The sequence below is a fragment of the Lepidochelys kempii genome, chromosome 6 (genome assembly GCF_965140285.1).
Source record: "Lepidochelys kempii isolate rLepKem1 chromosome 6, rLepKem1.hap1, whole genome shotgun sequence".
Taxonomy (NCBI): Eukaryota; Metazoa; Chordata; order Testudines; family Cheloniidae; genus Lepidochelys; species Lepidochelys kempii.
In genome coordinates, this window is record NC_136385.1 from 42,534,261 (window position 1) to 42,561,746 (window position 27,486).

Here is a 27,486-nt window from a genome sequence, read left to right on the forward strand (position 1 = left end):
GAAGGACAACTGGCTAGCCCGCCTCTTGGCTTCCTATTCCCTGGCCTTTTCCATCTTCTGGCACTGGTTTGGTTCTTAAAAGTCAGTAGCTAGCCCATGCACTGGCTTCCCGAATTCCTCCCTCTTCCAGGGAGGGCCTTTAGAGAGCTTTCTTCTCCCCGAAGTTTTCTCCAGAGACTTCCTCCAGTCTCCTTGGCTGACTCTCATTTACTGGTTCTCTCCTTAACCTTTTATAGCCCCCCAGTGTTTCCCCACCCTCTTCATTGGCCAAACTGGGAGTGCCTGTTTTGGCACAGGGGAGCTGGACCTGCTTTATTTATGGGACCAGCCACCCAGTGATGGTCCTGCTATCCAAACACTGCTGTGATTTGTGTGTCTACATAAGGGCATGATGATGTCATTAACGCAGAGGTTAAAAAAAGCATTCTGGGCCATGCTGCATATTTGATCCATGTGCACAATTCTTAATAGTGTCAATGGGAGCTCTGCTTGCAGTTCAAGAGCATAATGTTCTGTGCCCAGAGAATGGTTTAGATATTGAAAGGACAGACTATTTGCAATGTGGAAACATTTAGCTATGTAGTTACACTGCCAAGTCATAGACCTCGAAGTCCGCTGTAAGGCCCGTGATCTCTTTAAGGAGACCCACCATTTGAGATGTATGACTGGAAATGACGAAGGAGACTCTTAGTAAGTCTACATTTGGTAACGTAAAAATAATTATTTGGAACTACATTTTGAAAGCAACTTCTAATTTTGGAGGTGAAGTTTTGCCTTTGCAAATAATTGCAAACATGAATGATAGATGTTAGCTGTTTAGCTACCTAAATTCACCCACAAATCAGTTAGGTGGCTAAATCTATCATCTAGATAGATATCTGGCTACACAATTCTATTCTTTGCACCTGCAAAATTGAGCCTACAAAATCAGAGGCCTCTTTAAAGTTTAAAATACTTAGGCCAAAACCTGGGCCCCTAAAGTTAGGCTCCTGAATTCAGATTTAGAGATGTAAATAAGTGGCCTGATTTTCGCCTACATCTCCCAGCCACTCAGCAACTTGCCCCTTATTGTTTGTTTTAGATTTATTACTTCACAGATCAACTTTGTGAATGGAAAGCCAACTCATCCTGGGCCCGAACCTGCATTTGTTAGTCAGGCAGAACTCCACATTGGTTTCAGTGTGAGTTTTCAGAGTACAGATTGCAGGATCAGAGCCAATATTATTGTACTTATTACATTTTATTATAACAGTTATTTAATGTCACCATTCTGGCACATGCATAACTTCAGTGTATTCATAAGTCACATACCATAACCACTGTGCTTTAACCCAGTTTAGTTAAATGGATAATCAATCATTTTTCCATTTTGGCAGTGATGTATTTGGGTCTAAAACTAGTGAAGAACATCCCTTTAAAATCTCTAGTAAGTTCCCCCTCCAAAAATTGCATTACTGCCTAATCAAATGTTACCTCCAGGATTTATATCTCCGATTGTAAAACCCTGACCCTTCTGTTAGCACAATGGTTTTCTTGCAAACTGATTGTTTGCAAGCATTTAGGTGAACTGAAAGGTCACTTAAGAAACACAGAAACAGGTAGGAGGCACCTTAAAAGAAACTTCATCCTCACTTCATGTCAACACCACTAAATACATTGTTACAACAATGACTAAAACTGTCTAATAATATCATCAGTGGCAACTGGTCAGTTAAAAAGTTTTTTAATTGTGACTTGAATGTGTTTATCAACCTCTTTTTGTAACATCAAAAAGACAGCAAGAGAAACACATGGAGACATTGTCCTCAAGGGAAAGGATTAATCATCAGTGAGTAAGCAGGCCTAAGCAGATGGTCAGCTATGCTTTCCTGAAGTCATTTCTTCTACCCACCACTCAGTGTCACTGCCAAAAACAAGAAGTGTTATCTTGACATTGAACATCTTTATAATAAAATTACTAATTGGCGACTAATACTAAAGGCTTATAGCTGTAAAACCTCACCAGAGGTAGTTAAGTGGTTGACTGGGTTTCATTTTCATAAATATTTCTTGTAAAGATCCCTTCTTAGAATTGTTAACATTGTATTATAATTTAGGGTCCCTCTGCACATGATGATGTATCTCATGCCTCTTGATTTTAAATATAGCAATATGGAGTCATTTTTAAACATTAAACCCAATGATGGTATCACAGTGATTATGCTTTTACGTATTTCTAATTACAACATTTTACATGAGACATTCCTTAGGATTTCGTTCTCCGTTTTCTGGTAACTATAGAGCATCTGTCAAAACAAATTAGCACTTTTGGTGACAGAAATTCATATTTTCTATGAAAGCTGCAAATGTGTCAGCATTGGACACTCATGAAATTCCCATAGTTTATTAGGGATTTTCTTCTTTTTTTGTTCTCTTTAGCCAAGGGCATTTTTAGAAAATATTTTCCATTACCATCAGCAGTGCGCATCTTTCTCCCCCCTCCCCAAGATATATTCAAATTCAGGCTTGAAAGAACGACTGATTATGGTAGTTATTTGAATATGTTTACTCTCATAGGAGTTACTTTATTTTTGTTGTATTTTAGTTCTACACATTCCTGTTTTTCCCCATCACCTATTCAGAAAATATTTTCAAGAAATGTATTATGAGGACCAGATTCTGATTTCATTTACACCAGTGGAAGTCTGGAATAACTCGAATACTCTGAATTCACACAGGAGTAGCTGATATCAGAATCTTGCCCTGCAGTCCTTTATTATCAAACACATGACTTGACCAAGCTGCAGCAAATACAATGCTGCCGTGCTGCTAATGGGGCCTAATCCAAAGTCCATGGAAGTCAATAGAAAGAATCTCAAGGACTTTAACAGACATTAGGATAGGGCCTCAGTTGAAATTTACAGGGTTTTTTTTAATGCATGGGAAAGTATATGAATATATTATGTCATAATATTATAAGTTCCAAAATATTGGTATAGGGATTTTCCCCCCAGAGATTAAAGCATTAGTGAAAAATAATGATTAACCTTTAAAATCAGATTGGCATTTCTTTTTTCTCCAAATGTAGAATTAATACGCATTTTTTAATCATTAGTGTAATTTTCAGGATGATACTTTTGTTCTTTTGGCTGTTGAACTGTTACGGCTGCTAGTAACCCTTCAAATTGTTTGCTTCATTCAAGCATTCGTTTTTGAATAATTCATTAGGCATTATTATCCAAGCGTGGAACACCTCATTTAGCACTGGTGATCTTTTCCTTACGTGTAGCTGACAGGCAATCAAAGTTTTTATCAGTGCAGAAAATTTGCAATTCAGAACTGTAGTTGCAGCAATTAGTAGCTATCAGGTAGCATAGGAAGGACAGCTTCATAAAAAGAGAGAGTTGAATGAGCTCAACTGATGTTAGCACAAAAGTAATGGATAAAACTAACCAGCTGTTTCTAAATTTACCAAATGGAACATTCCTTTTTCTCAGAGTAGCAGCTTTAATTAACTTTGTGTTATGTGTGGCTTCACAAAAGGAGAAGTGACTAGGTGACAGACTCTCCCTCTTTCATTGCCCTTCATTTAATTTTGTAACTGTATTAAGACTTCCTGTCAATATACAACGATCTTTGACTCTAGTTGCAGGACAAACGCCTTTGCTTACCTTTTTCTCTCCCTTGGTCGCCATTATAGCAGCCAGCGTGTTACAACATATACACAGTGGAGAGAGCAGCCACAGATTCACCTTTTGTTTTCTGGCTGGAAATACTGTGTGTTTTGTGCCATTGCAAAAGAGAGCCAAAGTTCTGAAACTGTTTTACTGATTATTCTGAGTGAAAACCTGGCCTCATTAAAGTCAATGGCAAAACTCCCATTGACTTCAATGGAACCAGGATTTTATCTTGAGTCCAAATACATTTTTCTAGGATATAAATGACTTTTTGAAATTCTATAATAATTATTGTAATTCATGAAATAATAATTGTAATTCATCAGCATATTGTAAAGCATGATACAACTATGAAGCTTGAAAGATTCTGGATCAGAAAAATCTCTTTAACTGCGTTAGTGGTGTTCAGATGGTGAAAGTGGAGTAGTTGGCATCACAAGTAACTAAAGATACATATTTCATTGTTTATGAAGTTTTACATCAGGGCATATTTTGAGACCTTAAGACAATGTATCTGTATTTTTGTTCATTTTTTTTCTTTGGTGTCAGGTGCAGCGATCTTGGTATTACTGAATGTGGGATGCTTCTAGAAACCATTCTTTCAGGCAGTAAGAAAGAGTTGAGCTAGCTTCGCCAAGTAGATGACCTTTGCAATAAAGTTATAGTAGTAGTGATGAAATTCCTTCCCTTTACAGTTGGCACTAATTCACTTTTTATTTTAATATGTGTCCAGTTTTACAAAAAGCACACAGTCAGATTGGTGAATGTGCACACACAGGTGGATGGTTGATACACTTCTGTACACGCCTACTTGATATTGTACAAGCACTTTCTGTGCATGTGCACAGAAAAAAAGGTGTACATGTGTGCGCACAAAATGTGTTTAGACCTCCAGTCTCTCTCTCTCTCTCTCTCTCTCCCCACCCCCTTTTTTTTAAAACCAGGCCCTAGAAAAACATGAACCAGATCTGCAGCTGCTTTAAACTAGCATAGTTACATTGATTTCAGTGGAACAACTCTGATTTACACCAGCTGAGAATCTGGCCCAATAATTGTATTTTCAAGTAGAAGAGAAATGTTTGTGGTTGTGCACAAGTCTTGATATTTTAAACATGATCACAGCCTTTGGTTTTCTTTATGGCCATATGAAGCAAGAATGTATCTTAATACCTGAAGAATGCATGTCAGACCCTATACTGTCAGAAAATTTAAAATATATATATTGGGAACAAGAAACATCATTTTCATCTTGTTCAAGTGTCTTTTCTCTCTAGTTAGTTACAAATACTGGAACAATTAGTATCAAGGTCAATGTACAGCCCCTAATGTAGTCCTGAATACAGAGGATGGGTGACTGTGAAAGAAATTGTGGTCCATCATCTGTGGCTCCCCTCAACACCACTCTGGGCGTCACTCATCTTTCTATGGTTTTTATCATCATGCTATCTATATACACATTTCATTCTCTCCATGGATAGAGAAGAAACAGCTGGGGGCATATTCCTTTTCCACAGTATGGTATCTCTACATCAAAGCCTATATGAGGGACAGATTCTGTTACTCTTACTTTGGTGTAATTGTACCTTGTTCCAGGAGTCATTGCATTCACTACCACAGGATAACTTGTGGAGTAAGGTATCTTTGAATACGAGTAAAACTGTCAGAATCTGACCCATTGTCTCTTTAGCTTTCAGCAAAAGATGGTTCCATTTTTCTATTAAAGTTATACTAAAATATGTATTTGATATTGATAACTGTTGTCTGTTTACTACAAGTATTTCTGTTCTGTGCATTTTAAAATCTTTAGTTTTAGCAGGATAAAACTATTCCTCTTGGATTCCTCACTTAGGTAGGCATGTGGAAAACCTCTGTGGCAAATATCTGACTCAGAATACAAATAAAACAATAACACTGGAGAAAATTCCATATGCACGTGCAGCAATCACATCCATGCATGTGCACCCTGAAGACTTGAGGTGCAGATCGTTTAAGTGATTTAATAAGTACAGTTATGACATCCTCTTTTATATTTTTTAATATCAGTCCCCTAATGTCCAAATGGAAATATAATATTCAAATTACACACCAGTCAAACTGCTTCAGGTATCACAAGAAGATGTATGGACTGTAGTACTGCATAAATTGCTTGGATACAGTGGTGATGGCCACTGTACAAAAACCATGATAGAAAAGTTGTAGCAATGCACAGTAAAGAAGCATATAATAAGGAAATTCCATGCTGTATGTTCCCTGATGATCTGTTTTATTCAAACAATGCTTCTAAGTGTATATATTCAGACAGGCATTGTGTTTATTTTCATTATATTCTCCATTGTATATCTGCTTTCTTTTTGTAAAATCAGAAATTAAATGATTATGCATTGTTCCTCCCCACGGTAATGACAGGGCTCAGAAAACTGCATAGTGTACAGTCTGCCTTTTCCAACAAATGTTCCCACCTGGAGGAAGGATTTGGGATGCTGCACAGAAGGCAGGTGTGCAACCTCCTAACCCCACGGATTCCCAGGGAAAAACTGGATTTCCCAGCAAAAAGAACCTGCTACCACTGCCTCCTACCTTTCTGGGTGTCCACCTGACCTTTCCCTGGCAGCATGACTCCCTTAGGAGTCTTGCAGACACTGACTTCTCTGTCCATGACCCCTTTTCCTAAGCAACATTAGCATCTGCTGCAGGTATCTCCCTAGATATCTGCTGGGTACAGTGGCTGTTCTTTGGCTCAGCACCCCCGTACATGCCAACATCCCCAGGGTCTGATTCTGTACAGTGGCAGTGAATAAATAGGCTTCAACATGCTTCTTCAGGGTGCTCCCGGAAAGAGCATGTTTCTCTCCTCACCTATAGATACTCCCCAGTGCAAGTCTATCAGTGTTTGTTTCACTCCACCTGCTCTTGCTGGGTACAAGCATATGGCAGTGCTGTGGTGAAAGGATGCAGCTTTTGGTTGCATATTACTAGAGCTGACAACAGTAACTTAGTGGACTTGGACTTAGTGATAAAAATTTGCACTTCTGATCATTTATCTAGGGACAGTGCTTATTCAAATGCATTGGTCTGGAGAGAATTTGTGCTGCTCTACCATGGCAAGTCATCTAATTAATCAACCAGCCAAGATACAAATATTATATCATATCGTTATATTAATACATATGATATTAATATAACAACATTTATATTTCAACTGTTTCCCTCACCAAGGAAACACTGAGAAGCTGCTTGAGTCCCATGTTGCAGAAGTAGTTTCTACATGAACATTCAGGAGATGACACAATGGATCTATGAAGGTAAATTGAGAAAATAATCTTTTTCGAGTTTAATATTCTCACTATTTTTATTTCAATGGGCCATTGTAACTCTTCCCCAACGTGGGAATAGGAAATGCTTATGATATCAGGAGTATCATAGGAATCAAATGGCCTCTCAGACTTAACTGGGAAAAGGATTCACAGCCAAACCACAACTACTGACATTTCTTTAAGTTTTGTAAAATTGCGGAGAAGTTTTATATTGTTAAGACTCAATAATAAAATGTAATAGAGAAAAAGAAATTGAATAAATTAGATCACACTCAGGTCATACTGATTATTGTCTTGTTTTCTTGTCCTGTTTCAATTCCTGCCTGAGTTTGGAACCATTAAACTCTCAACCTCCTGGAGTTAGAGATTAATGCTTCATTCCATATCAAAATTGGGCTTACAAACTTTCAGAAGGTATATAGCATCGATTCTAATAAACCTCTAGATGGCAGATTGGGAAATGATGAAATTGTAATCAGAATGGTCAGATTTAAGGTCTTGTATCTGGTAAATAAACAGGACTAGAAGAAATTATTGCTCACCATTGGGAAGGTGGGACTCCCAACTTATAATGGGGTGTATTATCAGTTTCTGTACCAGAACCTAAATTGGTAACTGCACTCTCAGACCAGACAGAAGTAGAGGCCATTTGCCAGAAAAGCCAAGATGTTTTCAGTGTCATAAAAATTCTTGGAGAAGAAAGCAGAAAGACCCATTTCAAGGCAGAATTTCTTAGCAGAAGCTTAGCAAATTCTAGATGGAAATGATCCTTTTGTCTTGGCATCACACAGACTTCAGGCACATAGAATCACAGTCCATGCTTCTTGCCAAATGTGACAAATTGATTAACATTGATCAACACTATATGCCAGATCCTCACCTGCTGTAAACAGATGTAGCTGCATTGACTTATTCCAGCTAAGGATCTGGCCCACTAGGGTCTGGAAAGCTTGCAGAAACTGGTGTTCTCATAAGATTTCTAGTACTACCTGGTTTGGGCAGTCAGAAATTTCCTATGAAAAGTCCTTTCTGCTTTCAGAGGTAACATTTTTTAAAACAAACCAAGCTAACCCACGTTTTTAAAACTTTTCAGGTTCACTTTGCACACTGAGTGAAGGTTCAGGTTAGTTTTTATTTTATAAAGCAAGTTGAAAATCAAGCTCTTTGAATAAGGAGATGTATGAAACAACCTCCTGGCAGAAAACTCACTATGTGCAGCATCCTTAAATCCTCATTCTGGCTCACCCAGTACATAATCAAAACTCTTATAGAAATCAATCTGTGTTTTGCCTGAGTAAAATCAGAATGTGTGTGTGTGTGTGTGTGTGTGTGTGTGTGTGTGTGTGTGTGTGTGTGTGTGTGAGAAAGAGAGAGAGAGAGACATTTGTTTTCCAGTGGAATAAAGCCCCTTGCCTTTAGTCATTCACTTTGAAGAAGAATAGATGTCCTACATATCTATGGTCAAAGAGGAGCACTACAGCTACTTGTTTAGTTGCCTTTAAAAGTAGCTGTAAGCTGTGCCGGTAGGTGGCACTGTGTTACTTTTGGTCCCTTAAATGCTCTTCACTTTGCCTGCTTCTTAGATGGTGGGAGCAGCTGAGCACAAATGGTAATCAGCACATACCATGTTTTTGGCGGAAGTTGGTATGTTTTTCACTCCCAGTTGGGTGTGGAGGTGCCTCAGAGATTAATTGTCTTCTGAAACCGAACCAGACAGTTCCATAACCCTTTCACGTATACGGTAGATATGAAGAGGGATTTCCCAAACAGGTGAAAAACTTTAAAACAGCCACTTTCAAACTGACCTGTGGGTTAGTAAACAAAAAGTTGCTGGCTTAATTTGTCTCTGTACTTATGCCCTCAGATATACAGCAGCTGGATTAAGAACAGTAGATTGGTAGCTGAGAATCTTCTCAGGGCAAACAGGAGAGGCAACAAAGTCATCAAACAGTAATTTTCCCAAACCCTATCATTTGGCAGTTCCCACACCCAAGAAATACCTTTACATCTGAGCTGAAAATTTTCTAAGGGCGGTTTCTTTCTTTTCCAATTAATTTTTTAGCAAAGAAAACAAAGTCATATTGCATAGCTAGAAAGCATTAGCCAGTTTATATAACGTGATAGCAGTTAAAGATAAAAGCAACACACACACATACAAACAGAATAAATATCAAACCAAGTATTAAGTGGCACAAATATGTAGAAAGAAATCCAAGAACAGATTGCCATGGATTTGGGCTTACTTCCTCAGGTACTGCATTGAAGTGTAGTTGAAGAAATTTCCTCTCAATGTGGTTTGAAAAACCTGGGAGGTTGATCATCTAAACTGAGGGATTAAGACAGAACAAATATTTAACTGTAACTATGAAGTAGTTACATTGTAGGTGTAGATTTGCCATGTGGTTGAAGCATCAAAGACTAGTAAATAGCCAGGTACCACACTCATCGTTTAAAAAGTAGGACAACTAGGCACATGCCTTATGGCCTAATCCTCCTGTCAATGAAGTCAATAGGAGTTTTTTCAATAGGAGTTTATTGACTTCATTGGAAACAGGATTGGTCCCCAGATTTGTCAAAATGAAATTACAAGGCTTTGCCTCTTGTTTTCCTTTTGGGAAATAACTGAAGCCACAAGGAAACTATCTCCAGAATTCCCACTGTGGACAGATGTCTGCAAACAGTCTCTGATGTTTTCTGAATGAGGAATCAGTGGCAACTGGATGGCTATTCAGCGAAGTGATAGTGCTCCTTTGAAAGCAGAGTGTGGTGAGCAATATTGCAACAATCAAGCAGTTTTCATTCTTGATTTACTACTGGGCACTTCAGTCCAATGCTGCAGGATCACTTATACAAGACATACATTTAGGTTTCACCGTTCTGCTTTGATCGAAAACTGCCACTGGGCATGAGTTCCTCAAATGACTCTCTGTTTCTTCCCAATTCTGAAAATTGCCTAAAGATTAGAATGAAAGAGGTAAAGAGAAAGGCAAGTGAGAGTCCTTTTGTAATATTTTCAAACATCAGACAGACAAAGTAAGACACTGAACATGGGGAATGCACTCACATGTCCCAGACATGTCAGGAGCTCTTTAATATTAGCAGTGTTATCACTAAATACACAGATTTTCAAGTTTGATCTTGATTTATGCATTTTTACCTGACGCTTGCCCCCTTTTGGAATTGCCCATCTCTTGAATGCATAAATAAGATGTTATTGCATGTACACAAAAGGATAGGAGTGTGTTGACTGTCATAAACTATAGCTGGAATGCACTTTTTCCAAGTATAGTGCACGAGAGGGATCGCATAAAGAAAATGTCTGTATAGTAATGGATCCAAGCCTCAAAAGTCTTACCTGTTTCTAAACTTCCAACAACCCAAAGTGTGGTCTGTAGTCATCCAAAGTTTTTGTCTGGGTCCATCTCTAGAAATTATTTATAAGTTATACTTATAAGAAATTATTTCAATGGACCATCACTAAAGTTTTTAAAAGATGTATAATTCAATAAATCATGAAATTCCAATTTTACTTTCAGAAAATCAACTTGGCACTTGAAACACTGCTTCATAGAATGGCAGAACCCTGTGTGGAACAACCAGTGGAGAAATTTTCATCAATGATCCTTCATCAACTATTGTAGATGCAGAGAGGTATGGATGGGTTCTATTGAACTGGAGACCTGAGCAGCTAAAGGCCCGTGTAAACAAGCTAACTAAAAATGTGCTATTAACAAAAGCATGAAACGCTGTTGTTAAACACTGAAAATCTATACTTCATATACCTACACTAGAAATGGTTCAGCTGGCTTGCCAACAAATGCTTTGACACCCCACACCAATGCAGAAAGATAAAGATGGTGGTACTCTATGAAAAAGGAATGGAATTAAGTCAAACCAGGTGGCTACAGAAATGTATATATTAAATTATTTAAGGTGCTACTGAAGTATAAATGTTTATTATTTGAGTATACTTACCTGCTTTGCCATCTATTTCAGAAGTGCTAAGTAATAACTAACAAATATTATTATGACTTTTTATTGAGATAAGAGTGAATAGATGGAACACCCACCCATAATTTAATAATTGACCTATGATTATACCAATATATTCCCAAATGTTCAATACAATTTTGGTTTAAAATCCCTAACTGTCATACTACTGCATATTGACGCTATTTGTCTCTGCTGAGCTCACACAAGCTTGTTTCACAACTTCCTTATTCTGAATTTCAGTTGCAAGGGTGTGAAAGCCCAGGGAGTGTCTTGTTTTTCTGCTTGTCTGCTCTTTGGTTGTAATCCTGAACATATAGTCCCTGATATTAAAGAAAGTACATATCACACTAAGACCAAAAAGCATGGAAGAATCTGAAGACAGAAACATGTAGGGATAGCAAAATACTTATACAGTTCTGGGGAAGAGACTGTGATTTTAAAACTTTGGAGGTGGGTTAATATTGTTGCCAAGGAAGGATCTGCCCCTTCACTGGCTCGAGGGAAGGAAGAGTTGATGGGTAGAGAGCAGAGGCCTAGAAAGGTTTTGAAGGTTTTTTCTGACTTTTATATCTGGGAAAGAAAGGGCATTGACAACAGCAGCTGCCTGTAGCAAAAACTTCCTCTTTTTTACACTTGACTTCTAATATGCATTCTAGGCATGATTCAGCAAATGGGAAGGGAAGCGAGATTTTCCTCAGCATGGACTGGCATAGCATTAGAAAAACAATACAGAGGGAGACATTGAATAAAGTAAGGGGCTTCCTTTAATGTGGTCCATATAACATATGGTTCTAATCAAACATGTATGATACTTAATTTTCAAGGATTTTATGGGGCAATGAGTCATTCACCGAGATTCAGAATCTGTGCAACAAGGACATCTAGGCTCACTTGGAAAAGGTTGTGCACTCACTCAAACTTGCCTGCTGGGCTCAGAATGAAAATCAAACCTGAAATCTGCAGATACGTATAATTTGGAGATGGGTCTTATACTCACATCACAAAACCAGGGCCAGCTCCAGCGTTTTTGCCACCCCAAGCGGCAAAAAAACCAAAACAAACAAAACCTTGCCGCCGAACACGGAGGCGGAGTGATGGTGTAGCCACCGAATTGAGAGAGAATAACTTTGTGAGCCCAGAACAAAAATAAATTACATGTAGTGCTTAAATGTTTTCTTATTGCAGACGTCTTCCTTGACTTTAATTCACCTCTCCTTAAACTGCTGACACTACACAGCTTTAACGAGAGAGAGAGAGAGAGAGAGAGAGAGAGAGAGAGAGATGCTTTCCTTAGCATCACAATGCCAAGAAGGCTCTGGGGAATGTGATACATACATTCACCATCTTCTGAGAGCGGTCTGTCTTTTTAAGTTTAGATCAATGTTTTCAAACCTGAGTACTGAACATTAGGCAGCTAAATCTATAGTTCATCATCTAACTCAGTGGCCTAATTTTTCAACGGTGTTGAGCTTGAAGTCAGTGAGAGCTGCAGAAGTTCCGCCCTTCCGTAAACCAGGTTATGAGTGTTCCTCAATAAGGATTAAAGTGCCTAACTTTAGGCACTCACATTTGAAATTTTTCAACTAAATGCACTTTTTTGCAATATAATAACCTGAATAATTAGCCTGTTAGCAACTCCCCTGCCAACGATTTTGAAGGATATTCATTGCCAAACAGACTCTGTGTGGAATAGATCTTTATACATATCGCCTCATGTATGGGCAAGTCAAATAAAATAAATAAAGGCAGAGATCTAAATGAGATCTAAAGGAAATGAAGCATCAGCAGATATCCATTATTTTACACTCTCGCTGATAAAACTCTTATTACGTGCCATTCTATTGATGGAAATGCTCACAGAGTGGTGGTTATTATCTACCGTACCAAAGATACACACAACCCCCAAATTAGAGATAATAAAAAAGTACTACAAGTATACCAGCGTCCATTCTGGTGACCATACTGCATTCTTTGCAAGCTCAAAGGCATGCTGGATATTCATAAACAGAGAAACAGACCTCTGCCTTCTGAAAAAATGGAGACTAGAGACATAGTTTGAGCCAGAAGTGACTCCTTCCATCCATGTTTGCGGGTCATGGGACTCCGGCTGATCTGGGGTTGGCACTTCCTTTTCTGTGAGTGTGGTAGTTGTCATATTTTGGCATATGATTAAAACAGTTTAGTGTTGAAATGTAACTGGAATGTGGATACTTTCAAGCAATTTAAAATGAGTAACTACAGTAATGGATTAATCTTTTGGATTACAATCACCTTTTCGTAGACAGCCACTGCTGATAAGAATATTTTGGAAATTCGATGTAAGAGAGGCCTGCATTGCCAGTCAGACTCGAAATAATGCTGCAGATTCTGGATAACAGTGCAATGTGTTTACAATTTTAATTTTCTTTTTTATAGGACGGAATCACCAAACTTATGTGTCCACTTCTCCTCACCAGAGAAGTCAGTTAATATTGTCCCCTCTGCCAGAAAAAAAACCACTTAGAGAGGATTATTTAGAAGGAGAAGAAGAGGTCTCATGCTTTGTAATAAATTGCTGTTGCTGGTTTCTGCAGACTTTTCTGAAGGGTGCACAGAATGCTAAACGGAAGTGGAAGGATAGATTTCTACAATGTAACGTGTTCTGCTGCTGTGCATGAGAATGTGAGGGGGTTCCCATTTCTGCACTAAAGTTTTAATAATGCTTCATTTTCTCTTAAGATTATCTGAGATGGAGGAGACTCATCCCCTGTGAGCCCTGTTTTAATTATGCTGTTTATGATAATAAATTTCTAGATTATTTTGGATGATTTGAGTTCTGAGTCTTTTCTCATATATATCTGAGTGCATCTGCATGTTTTAACATATGAAAATTGCTCTGGTGTATTCTTGTTAAATTGCATAGTAATAACTATAACAATAGCCCACGTAAATTATGAGTGTACAGACTGACTTGTCCTTGCTTCAGCTAATTATCTTTCACTCAGGTTCACTTTCTTCATGCTGTCACCTGAGATGTCCATTTTGTACCCTCTAACTCTACAATAGCAGTAGCTACAATACATTTCCCAATAATATAGTGAGTTACAGTTTGGTGGGGAAAAGTCAACAAGAGTTTAATGAACTGAAGCCAAAGAGATTTTACTCCCTAGAAAGGTTTCAGAGTAGCAGCCATATTAGTCTGTATTCGCAAAAAGAAAAGGAGGACGTGTGGCACCTTAGAGACTAACCAATTTATTTGAGCATAAGCTTTCGTGAGCTACAGCTCACTTCATCGGATGAAAAGAGCTTTAGCTCACGGAAGCTTATGCTCAAATAAATTTGTTAGTTTCTAAGATGCCACCAGTCCCCCTTTTCTTTTTACTCTCTAGAAAAGGACAGATTATTTTGCAACATGAAATCCTCAGTAACTGTATGGAAAGGACTTACTCTATAATGAATAAAGACCTAGAGTTTCAAACTCAGATGCCTAAACTCAGACACCCTAGTCCTGATCCCAAGACTTGATGGGCTTTGGATCCACGTTTAGGTCCTGATCCTTCAATCAGCTCTATGCAGGAGGGATCCTGCACCATTGCAGAGGTTCCCTGCAGGATCAGGGCCTGGGACACCAAAATAAAAATGATGTGATTTTTGTCAGAGGTGCTGAACACTGGCAAGTTTCTAATGATTTTAGCTTAGCAGATTGAAAAAATCCGCTCACTTTTATCAGGTGCCTAAAAATGGATTTAGGTGCCAGCTGTAGGCACCCATGCCTGGAAATGTTTGTCCGGGTCCTTCCTTATTATCAGAACCCTTTTTTTATTTCATTTTAACATTTGTAAATTAAAATTTTTTTTCCTTCTTTCACTTTCTCCTCAAAATAAGACAAATGTAGAAACGAAGATCCATAATTCTGTTCCTAAAGATACTACTGGTTTTAAGCACCTGTAGCATCTAATTCACTCACTTCAGTACTTAGTTACTAATATCCTTGCATATACAATGATCTTTTTCCTGAAGCTTGTTTGTCTTGTCTGGATGCAGTGCGTATTACAAAGAAAATGGACACATTATCTGATTGCAATACTAAGCTGTCCATGCCACTGTTGGCTTTGCACCTCTTTCATTATCATTGATTGGCTTGTCACTGGAGATAAAAATAGGTCATTCTTAGTAACTGCTGAACCTTAATTCTAAGTTGTAGAATATTTTTCCTGGGACAAATCATTGGAGGGATTTGTAGAAAAGATCTATAAGTTCACTGAGACACCCCCCTACAAGTGGCGATATTGAATTGATGCTACACTTTGATCTTAGCAAAGAGAGAACATTTGAAATGTCCTAGTGGGCCTTTAGAAGATGTCTCATATGGAGTTATTATAATTTGGACACCCTGAAGAGGAGTGTACTACAGACAAAGGATTGTTAATTATTGCTTTACTTACCAAAACCACTCAAAATGTACAGATATATGCAAGAGAGTCAAACTCAAGCAGCTAGTATTTAGACACAAGTAAAGGAGCAGGGCCCATCTAAACTTGACTGGTAACCTGAACTCCACCTGCCATCACTGTCTGAGTCTGCAAGTACCTGTACCTGAGTTAATTTTTATGCGTTCCTTTCATATCCCTTCAAAGGTAGTTCATCTAAAACCTTAAATTATTGTCCTGGCAATTGTTAGTTTGGATATTTTAGTTTTGATCTCTAGGTTAATTTCATGCATAATCACTGGCACCAGGGAAGTATTTTCTTCATTTTTAATATGTAAATGTTTGAAAAAATATATTGGTAAGCATTCTCAGTTAGTGCATTTGCTGTCTCATTATAATCAGATTCTTTTATGCTGTGCAGTGTCTGGCATAATCCAGAAAGAGAGTGATAAATAAGAAAAGCACCACTCATGAATTTTCAAATACTAGTAAGATGTCCCTTTTCTGTGCAAAGGCAATGAATTTCACTCCTGGTCTTGGGAACCAGGGGAAAACCCTGCTTAGAGCAGGCTGACTTATTTCACAAGAGGATCTTTGCACCACCTTTGTGCCATAGAAAGGGACACCAGGCCATCCCCAAATAAGCCAGTATGATTTGTTTTGGGTATGGATTGGAGGAACAAGGAGGCTTTCATTGAATTTGTAACTACCCTGATCCAGTAATCCAGAAACCCCATGACGAATGTGTTCAGGATGTTGGTGGAGCCTGCCTGCAGGTTGGAGGAGTAAATTTTCCCATCAATCCTCTTGGAGGTTCCACCACAGTGAATAACTCAGGCTATGTATCCAGAAGGTGAATTTCACCCTCAGTGATTTGTAATTGATTTTTGGCAGCTCAGTAAACTGCAGCCTCACTCAATCAATGGCCCTCCCCAGCAAAATTGGGGTATCAATTGAGCAGTATCAATTAGGGCTCAGTTCTTCCGGAATTCTGCGCACAGGATTCCCATTGAAAGAAACAAGAGCTGTGCTTGCAGGTGTGTGAACCTTAGCCAACATTCCAAATCCTCATTTAAAATGTCATCATCGAGGGCAGATTGTACTGCAGCTCTTTCCTGAGTACTGCCAATGAGACCCACCCCCACTAAGATGATGCAGAAGCTTGGTTGTGCTATCACAGTGAAATGTCACTATGGGTTTTTTAAAAAATGTCTTGCTTTAACTAAAATTGTTCAGTTTTATTTATCCTCACAAAACCCCTGTGGGCGAGGGAGGTGCATTTATCACCTTTTTACAGCGGGAAAACTGAGGCATAGACTCACTAAAGGTTTGGCTACACAAGTATTAAGTTTGCAGCAAGCTGGGGTATGAATCTACCCCACAGAAGACTGCTGCACTCTAACTGTCCATGTGCACCCTACTGACGCACATTAACAGTTAGCTAATGCACTTTGATCTAGCCCTGCGTCAAAGAGGACTAGATCAAAGCACTTCCCTTGATGCCTTGAGCAATTTCCTCCAAACTTTTTGGCGGCCTTAGAACATTTTCTCTTTTCCCACCTACATGTGAATTAAAAAAGCAAACCCAGCTTCATAGTGTCTCCAATGTCAATGTAGAGTTTTCCTTTTTGTCATTCCATGTTGCTCTTTAGAAGAGATGTATTTTTAGTAACATATGAAGCATAAAAGCAGCTCCTGCATCTTTCTGTATCACAGTTTAACCCAACTGTTTTTCTGTTTCATTAGCTTCAACACAATTCTGCTGAAAAGAAATATAAACTATTACACAGGCTAGTTTTTTCAAATAAAATTTCAGGCAGCACCGCATATCATAGAATCATAGAATCATAGAATATCAGGGTTGGAAGGGACCCCAGAAGGTCATCTAGTCCAACCCCCTGCTCAAAGCAGGACCAATTCCCAGTTAAATCATCCCAGCCAGGGCTTTGTCAAGCCTGACCTTAAAAACCTCTAAGGAAGGAGATTCTACCACCTCCCTAGGTAACTCATTCCAGTGTTTCACCACCCTCTTAGTGAAAAAGTTTTTCCTAATATCCAATCTAAACCTCCCCCACTGCAACTTGAGACCATTACTCCTCGTTCTGTCATCTGCTACCATTGAGAACAGTCTAGAGCCATCCTCTTTGGAACCCCCTTTCAGGTAGTTGAAAGCAGCTATCAAATCCCCCCTCATTCTTCTCTTCTGCAGGCTAAACAATCCCAGCTCCCTCAGCCTCTCCTCATAAGTCATGTGTTCCAGTCCCCTAATCATTTTTGTTGCCCTTCGCTGGACTCTCTCCAATTTATCCACATCCTTCTTGAAGTGTGGGGTCCAAAACTGGACACAGTACTCCAGATGAGGCCTCACCAATGTCGAATAGAGGGGAACGATCACGTCCCTCGATCTGCTCGCTATGCCCCTACTTATACATATACTTATCATATGCTTGTCATGTGTATTTAGCAGCTCACAGGAGGGTCCCACCACCTCACATGATCAGGCTCTAAGGCAAATGATCAGGATCAGGGCCTACGAATGAAGGAGGCCCTGATACAGCAATGAGTTAGTAGTCAGGCAGTCGGCACAATTGCTGCTAGCTGGCCACTTGTTGCTGGCACAGGACGCATTGAGGATATGTACCCTGGGCTCATGACGAGCACATCACATCATGTTATAGGGGGACTGGCAGCAGCAGTGAGTTGGCCAACTCCAACTCGGAAAAAGCTGCCAGCTCTCCAGTGGAAGCTAAAGTTTAAGGAGAGGTCCATTGTCTTCAGGGAGCGAGGCCTGTAATTTTGATGAGAGGGCAGCCTAGCATTCATTCCCATAATCCTTAGCCTTTCTGCTGCAGATCCCATTAAGAGTTCCAGTTTGTGGTGCTTGTGCTGGTGATTTCCACTAGGACATGAACTAATAACTGAGTCATTTCACATGCAATCAATGTGCCAATATTATTATTTTTTATAATTTTTATTCTTTTACAGCCCCCGCCCCCCGATTGTGCCAGATATCTCATCAGACATGTAAATTACACAATTGCCCTACCCTGAAGAACTTCATATATGACCAAATGAAGTGACAACAAGACAGTGGTATGGAGATGGAGGAAGGAAATTCAGCCTGGGCTGGATTTGAACTGGCCGTCTAGACAAGGCAGGTTCTTTTCCATTTCCCATTTGCTGTGACATCCTCAAACCCCTTTTTATAGTTGTTTATTGATTTATGTGCTTCTTGCCATAGCTCGCAATGCAAATAAACCATCAGTAGTGGAACCATGTTTGTTGTAAAGATACCTAATTTTCGGTACTGACTATTGATTTTGGGTGACTCTGTTTTTCAGATGCCCAACTTTAAAAGGACCTGATTTTTTTCAGGAAGTGCTGAACATCCGTCGTGAAAATGAGGTGGTTTAGGCAGCTGTGTGTAACTTAAAGCAACGTCAGGGCTGCTCTAAGTTGCTGTGGGGACCATGATGGTGACCAGCTGGCCCCAGAACCGGGACGTAGTAAATAAAGCAGCCTCTTTTCTTCTTTGGTCCTACAATGAGCTCATTTCAACTAGACCAGATGGTCTGGGCCATTGTCTTCCATTGGAGATTATGCTTCTTTGTTTGTTTTTGTTTTACAATAACTATGGTAATACAAGTGCAGTATTTCTGCAAGTTTAGTAGGATACTTTGCACACGTTCCTCCTCCCATTGGCTTCCACACTTTCCCACTGACTTCCACAAGAAAAGAGTAGAACCTTCTAAGACTAGAACATTTGATCATGAGATCATTTACAATAGCAACGTCCTTTTGCTTTTAGTTTATTGAAACTATGTAAAAAGCTAAAGCATAGGATATGCAATTAGCCACCTGTTTCTACAGCAAACTGATTAATAGCATGCATAACTATTTTAATTAATTAAACCATTTTAATTAATAGGCATTATTTTTCATAAGCTTTGCAGAAGATTTCGTCATCCTTTGCTCTTATTATTCTTGATGTTACCTCATCATATCTTTGTTTAAAGAAAAGAAATGACAACTTGTCTCACTGGGAGCAAAGTTTGTTCAGCGATGGATCAGGAATAATTAGGCCAAATGGTACTGCAAACGCCAGTAGACAGAAATCTCAGTTATAGGGAGCTATGTTGTCATTTCTTTGACCATCTTCCCATCAATCCATCCATCAACAAATTAAAGTTGGCTAAAGAGGCACTTATCTTGCGTGCTTTTTACCCTGATCACTGTCAATCTAGATAAATAAACATTTACCCTAGGCAGAGTTTGCATATTTAACCATCTTTCAAGAGACAGTAACCTAACCACCAATAAATTCAGTAGGGAGTTGCATGTGCATTTGTGATGTTTATAGATTTGAAGCACCCACATACTACATCTTAATTAAACAAATCCCATTCCTTCTCCTTAATTCCATTTGTCTTGAAACACAGGATAACTAGCATAAAAATGCATTAACTCTCACTACCTGAAAAAAACTGGAGATGGGAAATGGATTTTATTTGCTTAGTCTGAAAATGTAAGAAGCACATTAATAATAGATCAAATGTATGAATGATATATCAAAATAAAAAAGAACCTCTCATCATTTGTTTTTGAGAAATACAGAAATCATACTGCAGCTAGCTTTCATAATTTAAACCACTGATGCCACACTGATACCATAAGTTACTTCAGAACTTGATGATGATGATAAACATTGATACAAACTTCAGTATACTTGATAGCTAATAAATATGTATGTGCAGATGAATACACTTTTACACATATTACATTTTTCCTTTTATTTTTTACTTAATTCATACACAGAATAGTTTACAATTTGCCAGCTGCTTATTATAGACACGCAGGATAGGAGCTTTCTTATTCATTATTATTTTAAGAGTGCTGGCTGTGTGCACAGTGCTTTACAAACCACATACTGAGAAAGGATGAATCCTGTCTCTATTAATGTCAATAGCAAAACTGCCACTGACTTCAGTAGGGGTCCAGTATTTCACCCCAGGTCTCTGCTGCAAGATGCTTGCAAACTAACTCAAACAAGTCCTGTACAATGCACAAAGATTCAGAGTGGCCAGGGAAGCATTAGAGAAATAATAAATGGATATTTTCTGCTGAACAGTAGGGCAGACTGCTCTCTTTCTAATCTATCTAATATAAAAGATGTTTGTAATGAGACACTCATTAACTGACTGACATTTAATTTCCATGTCCTGATTGAGCTGGATTCTTGACAATTGTACACTCATTCATTATAGGTTAAATCCCACATTTCAAATTTGCCCTATCCATCAGGGTACGCCAAAAAGTTATCACCTATTTTTTACCATTCAAATATCCTTTCATGTATATAAGGGTTAAAAAAAAAAAGATTTCTTCCAAGAGGCAGCAATGATTGTTCCAGTTTAGCTAAAGGAAAGTGATCTGAGGTCACCAGTTCAAGTTAGCTGATTTTTAGCAAAGAAAGCTTCCCTACATGATTCTGAGTAGGCGATCTGAAAAAAAATTATATTAATTTCAATGCTACATCCACCGGCTAAGTTTACATCTTCACCAGAAAAAAATGTGTGTTCTTAACACAGGCTAACTAATATGAAGCAAAATCCTAGTGAAGACCAAGGCAATCTGTAGTTTTCACACAAGTTAGCAGGTGAAGGTTAACCCTCAGCTGCTCCATGGTCTTTAACTTGACCTGCAATGGGAGCTCAGAGGGCTTACTTTGACCTTATAACTCATGTGAAAACTACAAATCTCCTTGTCTTGACTAGGATTTTACTTCATATCAGTTAAGAACACACCTTTTTCGGTAGTGAGAACAGGGCCTAAGAGTCAGTGTTTGTCTGTGCCTAGTTGTACATTCTATAATCCAGCTGCTCATATTAGTGGCAATGCATCACTGTAAGGAAGGTGGCTGTATTCCTCAAACAGACACAGAAAACATTGCTTTTGTGACACTGATGCAACCTGTCCTCCCGTTTACATGGTTGAAAACGCAAAAATGGTGTTTCATCTTTTAAAATCCTAAATGAGGACTATAGTAAAACCACCCCCTTTTTGATCACAGGCTTTTCCCTTCAATTAAAATAATAAAACTAAGCACAAGAAAGAGGTTAGTATCCAGATATTTATTATCCCAAATGTGGAAATAGCTCTTGGAACAGGAATTCTGATTTTCTACATTTTTTTGTATGTCCCTAAGGTAATTCAGATAACAGGATTTTACCCAATATTGCAATATTTAAATCAGAGCTTGCTGAGGAGAATAAGTATACCACAATCTCCATCTTGATAGTTAAATCCACCCAAAAGGAAGGTTGCTGTCATAGTCTCTGTGATATATTACATATTGGTTTTTTTACTGGTCATGTGCGGAAGGTGGTGCAGTGATACAGTAAAAGTGACTGGAGAAGATACAGGAAAGCTCAATGGCGCATCTTCCAAGTTCATTAGAATAGGTGAGAAACTGATAGATTAGTAGAATAAACTTTTCCCTGACCCCTTCCTCTCCCTGTCCAGTCACCCCTCCTTTCCTCTTATCCTTGGAGGAAAGGCTAGGTGTAACTTTAAGACAACAGATATAACTTTCCAATCTGCTGTTTTCTTTATCCCACATAGGAGTCTAAGCCTGTCCTCCATTCATCTGAATAACAGTAGTTCACTTCCACTTACTGTACAGCTGAAGGTAAACAGATGAAAGTTTTATGTCCCTCATGTTTTAATCAAACCCTACTGTAAAACAACTCCTTCCATGAGGCTGGTTGTAAAATTGATGTAGATGTTCTCCTGTTGAAGTCAATGGTTGAACTGCTGTGCACAGCAACAGTCCCAGGAGAGGCTGGGCTTCCCGAGGCACAATCTCACCCAGTGTTCCCTGGATACAGTGTGTCTGCACCATTCCAGCTCAGGATTATGTGCAAATGGCGCAGTCTAGACCATGGTATAGAAATAGCTACAAACAGAGAGAGAGAGAGAAATTCCAGTGTATGGGAGTGAAGGCGTTGAGGATGGTTTACATAACTATGTACTAACAATTATATTGTCAATGAAATTACAATAGGAAAAGGAGTAGCCCACGTTGAAATGTCCCCACATCAAGAGCAAAATCCTGCCCTCCGTTGCACAGGTCCACTAAGGTGGGAAAAGGGGGAATGACAACAATGGCTATGAAAAATTTCAACCTCTTGTTCTCAGGCACTATGGTGCTAGAAAATGGCTAATGCGCTCACCAAAGCACCACAGCCCCAGAGGGCCATCTTGGCCCTGTGCTGAGGTCCCAGGCCCCTGGCACATGGGCTGCTTTCACACTAGGACAGAGTCAGAGCTGCTCCTTGTCAAGAGAACAGCAAGATGCTCTGTAGAGTATATTTCCCTTCCAGAGCCGTGCTGACCTGCATTGGCAGGTTATTTCAAAAATCCTGTAATTGGCAGGCCACATTCTGCTCCCCCCACATTTCAATAAAGACAAGATTTTGCCAAAATGTAGCTCAGGTCTCCCTTTCTCTCACTAAATCTCTCCACATTACATATATTCAGCAGTTGATATTCCTATTTGGCATTCTAAATGTGAACTTGGCGGTGTCATTGTTTGTTATTAATGTGTACACCATTATGAGTCTAGGGGACTGCAAGAGGACTGAGTCGGTGGTATAGGAGCGGCTTCCATGTTTCAGCGCTTGGTTTCCCTGTCTTAACTTTGCTTTTGCACTAGCTCTTTGCATTTATTTATCCTGACATTGAAGTGCCTGTGCAAATTGCAGCAGAGACAGCCAGAACAGAAATGAGCCATTTAAATGGTAAATAAACACTTCCTGTGCATGGTGGCGCTTTTATTAATAATATTCCCTTTAAACCATATTCCCTGCCATATGAAAATGTTACTTTTCAGTATGTCTGAACGTACAAACTGTGAAACATCACACATCATTCTCTCTACATAAGTATTTAAAAAGCACATTAAAAATTTTTTGTAAGGGAAAGGACTAATTATCCATGAATTCCACATATGCATCCCTCAGTCTAAAAATATTACAGTAATAGTCCCAAACACTAAATCTTACAGCACTGATCCTACAGTGTTAGGGATATGTACCAGGTATAACAGAGTGAGGGATACATAAAAATTTATGCTTTAGCTTTGCTCTTCAGTAATCGCTACACCAAGGACATGTGTATAGCACATTAGTACTGTCTTGTTTCCAACCATTGTCGGATTTGTACTTGTATCTTCAGTCTGGGGCAAATCCTGTGTCCACCTGCCCCTGAGATTGCAGGAGGCTGTAAGGGCCAGATTCAAAGCCTGCTGAAGTCAATGAGAGCCTTTTCATTGACTTCAATAGGCTTTGGACAGACCTTACTTGCAGAGAACCCCAATAGTTCCACTGCATGAAACCAGCTTGCAAAAAGACTGTGCAGGGAGGATTCTTCACCCCATGTAAACTATAGATCTTGTCTCCATTCTGGAGCACGCTATGGCACCATGGAAGGTGTTCTGCGGGTGAGGCAGGAGATGGCCTGACAGTAGGTAAAGTCTTGGCAAGAGAGTCTACAACAAAGACTGTCTAAAACTCTGTGGGACAGAGGGGTGCATAAAGCAGTAGGAGCTCCACTAGTGCTCCTTGGGTAGGTGAGGAGAATTATGTACCCTTGGATCCATGTGTGTACTCAGGTTTTACTGGAGGTTGAGGTTTTAGGACTCAGTGGACATGCTCCAGACTATTGAAGATTTCTGCAGGCTCATGACATGCAGAAAGAGTTCAAGTGAGAGCAAAAACTGGACATGGACTAAGGGAAAACACTTTTGTGGTGCTCCCAATAGAGGGCACAGTAATTAGGTGTGCAGGGGAAGGGGGAGATGTCCTTATGAAATACAATCTCACTGCATTGTGACAGCCACAAGAACGCAGTGGAAAAGTAACTCATGGTACACCCTCCTCCCCGTTCTTCTTTAAATGTAATTGTTCAGCCAGTTTTCCTTGTTTCAAAATGTTATCGTGTAAATGGATAACAAGAAAACAGATTAGAACCTACACCTTCCCCATGTTTTCACTTCTGAGAAACTCTAAGACCAAGTAGTGAAATGTGATTAGGATGACACAGATTATTCCTCAAAGAATAAATTATATAAATTCATGTGTTACTGGCATATGTATTTATCACAGATATGATTCTCGTTTGCATCATAATCACTGCACATTGTGGGCACATTGTGTGTATGGGTGCACAGTGCCTTAACCATAGTTGAAATGCTGGGTGCAAAACAGAAAGTTTGACAATCCTCTGCTAACCCGGAAAGCTCTCAGCAAAGATGTGCAGGAGGGACAATTTTGGATGTGGCAGGGGGTATAGCCACCCACTGTATATTGCATTGTGTTGACTACTCACCATTGGCACCTCATAATGCATATTCCCTAGCCCCAAAACACCATTGGAATGGAGGGGAGTTCTAAGTTGTTCAAAGCCTGTAGTATCAGCTTCAGAGCAGCTTTGAAACCAGCTAGCGGAGGCAAGAATTGAGGATTCTATGCCCCAGCTGCATTCATTTCCCTGGCTCGTTCTGTTTGTGAATTTGGCCCCTGAGAAATTCCAAGTATGATTTTTTGTTCTTTAGAATACAGAGTAATAGCAAACCATCTGCCTTGTTTTTTCATATTACATCTAAGGCTGCTTTCCAGCAATTCAACATTTTATAGTCACTTTCCTGTCATTTGTTGCAGAATAAACTGTTTTTTCAATACAGAGGTAAACTCCCACCTAACTCACACACACTCAGTGACTTGTACACCTAATAATGTGCACAACTGAGAGGGCTCAAGATTTGCACATCTAAATGCTTCTAGTGGGGATTTGTGTGGTTCAGTGGCACACAGGTATTGAGATAGATAGAATTACAAAGCACAGAACGCTATAAATAAATGCTGACAATGCTCTAGAGAGGAGGTGATTAATCTAGAGGAAAGAGTTTCTCAGTCTCAAAATTTTTGTAAAAGTGATGACACTATACAGTTTCAATGGCTAAATTTTCCCTGAATTATGGGCCAAAACATCCTTTGAAGGGAATGGGAAAAGTGTGTGTGTACGCACACAGAATATGGCTCAAGATTTTTAAATACTACATATTGTGCAAGTTAATACTTGTGGATTTATAATGATATTATATGTACCATCCCTGCTTATCACTTTCATCTATATTATTATTAGAGGAGTGGGTGGGAAGTGACGACAGAATCCACATATTGTTTGCTTGTTCCTGTGATTGTAAGATTGAAGCTTCTCAGTGCTAACGTGACTTCCTGTCCTGCAATATAGTGTTAGCTCTCCAGTAGATAATTAAAATACATCATTAAGTTTCACTATGACAAATGGATGTTAGTAATATAAAATAAAAGTAGCAGGGAATGAAGGATTGACTGGAGGGTTCATGAAGTTGCTATTAGAATATAGAGTGTTGTACCTCTAGAACATTTGGGTCAAATAAAGTTTAGGTCACTTGTGACCAAAAGTTATTCCCATGTGTAATTGTGGTTTAGTGGCCAATGAAAAATTAGCTGCTGATCTCAGTCCAGTACCAAATAAACACACCACAAGGCGTATTAACTGGCAAACTTGCTGGCAGTTTCAGAAAAAAATGCCATAAGCCTATAGTCTGAAATACCCTCCAACTGCAGCGATTGTCTCTCCCCAGAACAAAGCTGAGACATGCATGTAAGAGGATGTGGAGAAGCTTGGACTGCCACTGATCATACAGTACTTCTTCCATGGTTATATAGCAGACTTCAGTTTCCCAGGTTGTCACCACATCACTTTTCCAAGTACAGAATTCACCTAAAATTTTACGCTAAGGGGCGGAAACATGTATACATGGATTCTACGCTGCAAATTGTTTTCAGCACAAAAGTATTTGATCTGCTTTCTTTATCATCTCAATGTGGTGGTGGCTTTTGTTGTAAATACAGTTTTGTATAAAAGCTGTAAAGATGAGGGACAGAGAAAAAAACTGAATACTAGGGTGAAAAGGAGTGAGGCAAAAGATATGAGCGTTATACAATCTCCTCCTAATGTGGTCTTGCAGAACGGATAATACTATAAACATTCATCCGTTAGAAAAAAAAACCTAGCCTTTACTGCCCCCCATTAAATACATTGGCAGTCCTATTAAAATACAAGTCAGATTTGTGTTTAATGATCTTGAAAGGAAAGTAATTGCTTGAGTATTACCATTCAAATGTTCTTACAGCAGCATATAGTATTTACCGTCTAAGCTACACTTCTGAGTGCTATACAGCCCTGGCGACTACTCATCCTTTTCAAAGATCCCGTTTAGATGAGAACGAGGGTACAAAAATGATATGATTTCTGAGCATTGTAAAGACATGAAAAATAACACAGCAGTGAGCTGGATAATTTTTTTCTATTAATAAGCTCTTGAAAGGAAACATTTACCCTCTACCTTCAACAAACACAGGACTTGAGCATTTCAACCACTTATTCAAGTGAGATAATTTTACTCATATGGACAGTCCCATTGAACTCAGTGGAACTACTCTCATGAGTAAACTTACTCATCTATGTAAATGTTTTCAGGATCGAGCCCGAAGTAAAATTTTACAGTGTAGTTTATGCTATAATCTGTAACCCATGAAGCTAATTTACTATATGATAATATCAGTCATTGCTTGTATTCAACTGCTGTGTTAAATTTGGAAACAAATAGTCTCAAATGAAGGTCATTGAGACTAAAGAACAGAAAGTAAACTCAAGATAAAGACAAAAATCAGCTTATTGTAATGTTTACATCTGAACATATTTAAAGTCAAAAAAGTCGGGGGGGTGGGATGATTATACATTGTTTTATAAAGAACAAGACAAAAGGTTAATGTCTATTTTTTTTTTAATTTCAAACTACTGCTCGAGTGTAAAGAATAAGTCCCAAGCAGTGAGATTATACTACTGCCTTTCTTCTACTCTTTGCCTGTCACGTCTGTTTAGGACTCAGTCCTACGGTCCGCTGTCCCACAATGGGCTTTGAAGTCAATGGGCTCTGCACAGACACAGTAGCGGTGCACGTGAATTGCAGGATCGGGGCCTTTGACTGCAAGCTCTTTCAAGCAG